The sequence below is a fragment of the Hyaena hyaena genome, unplaced genomic scaffold (genome assembly GCF_003009895.1).
Source record: "Hyaena hyaena isolate Hyena2069 unplaced genomic scaffold, ASM300989v1 scaffold_1, whole genome shotgun sequence".
In the NCBI taxonomy this organism is placed as follows: domain Eukaryota; kingdom Metazoa; phylum Chordata; class Mammalia; order Carnivora; family Hyaenidae; genus Hyaena; species Hyaena hyaena.
In genome coordinates this window covers 8,107,559-8,109,027 of record NW_024080633.1, presented here as the reverse complement: position 1 = coordinate 8,109,027, position 1,469 = coordinate 8,107,559, and the positions used below count along the sequence as shown (strand labels likewise).

Here is a 1,469-nt window from a genome sequence, read left to right as displayed (position 1 = left end):
CGGGTGAGCCTCTCCCGCTGGACCGCACCCCGCGCCCACGCCCGCTGCGCCCCCTGGAGCTCTGTCCTGAAGTGTGAATCTATCCGTGTCACGCCCCCACCTACATCCCTCAGGGGGCCCCTCCTTGAGCTCAGGGTTCTGTTCCCGGCTCCCCCAGGAGGCCCCCCGCGCGTCGTCGCGGGCTGTCCTGCTGAAGGCTGAGCCGCCTGCTGAGCGTGAGTGGGGCCACTCTGAGCACCGCTGGGTCCTCCGCCCCAAGCCCCACGGTGGCTCCACTGCGGGCCGGAAGGCCATGCTATCACCCCCGCCCTGGGGCCCCTGGAGGGGTGACGCCCCCCCCCACATGGGAGCCATGGCTCTCGGGCTCCCGGGCCACAGCTTAGGGAAGCCGTCCCTCCCTGTTAACCAGGCCCCTGCTCCGCGCTCGATAACGACTTGTTTCAGCTGAGACGAGGGAAGGAAGGTGTTTTCCACTGTGCATTTCCCTTTTGCAGCTGTGACTAATTCTAGCCCCCCGCTGAGATGGGTGACACCAGCTGTGAGTCACGGCCTCCCCTAGGCTCCTCCCGGAGGCCACAGGAAGGAGTCAGCTTATCAGCTCAGTGACCCTTAGCCTCGACCCTGCCCCACGGTCGTGAGTCCTTTGGTCCAGGTGTGGCCTGGACATGGGGCAGGCGGCGCCTCCCCGGCCTCCTCCGCTCCGCACTACGATTCCTCACGGTGCCGTGCTGGTCCCCTCCCTATCAGACAGTCGCTCCCACGTGGCCGGGACTCAGACCTCAAGGTAAATTAATCAAGGACTGAACGAACAATCTGTGCGGACGCCCCGCAGGGCGTCCCAAACACGCTCAGCCCAAGAATCGCCGGTGGGGGCGCGTCGGTGGGGCGCAGGCCTGCCTGGCCCTTGGGAGGACCCCAGGCCCGAGTCGGTGGCTCATGCTGCACATGTTTCCACCTGGGGCTCGGTGGCTGCCCTCGTGGATGGCACAGCTCCAGGACACTTCTGTCGCGGCAGGAAGGCCCGCTGCCTTAAGGTCCGAAGTCCAAGATGCGGACTCATGTTCCGAGTGCTGTTTTCTGCTGGGCTGAATGAGGCGACGGGTTCAGTTTCAAGAGTGTTTAGGGGTGCCCGGGTGGCTTAGTCGGTTAAGCGCCCGACTTTCGCTCGGGTCATGATCTCGCGGTTCGTGGGTTCGAGCCCCACGTCGGGCTCTGTGCTGATTGCCAGCTCGGGGCCTGGAGCCTGTTTCAGAGTCTGTGTCTCCCTCTCTCTCTGACCCTCGCCTGCTCACGCTGTCTCTCTCTCTCTCTCTCTCCTAGAAATAAATAAAACATTAAAAAAAAAAAGAGTGTTTAGACGCCTGGCGGAGCCCTAAAGGAGAGGGTTCCGAGGCTGGGGCTTGAATTCATGATCCCCGAAACACAGAGTCACATGTTCCACCAGCTGAACCAGCCAGGCGCCCCGAGAT

The 1,469-nt window shown here is 63.3% G+C and overlaps 1 non-coding gene across 1 annotated transcript; it reads left to right on the top strand.

Moving 5' to 3' along the window:
• Positions 1-1,127: 1,127 nt before the first annotated feature.
• On the top strand, positions 1,128-1,212 carry TRNAE-UUC. Its single transcript has one exon. It is a non-coding gene; the product is annotated as a tRNA-Glu (tRNA).
• Positions 1,213-1,469: the final 257 nt, after the last annotated feature.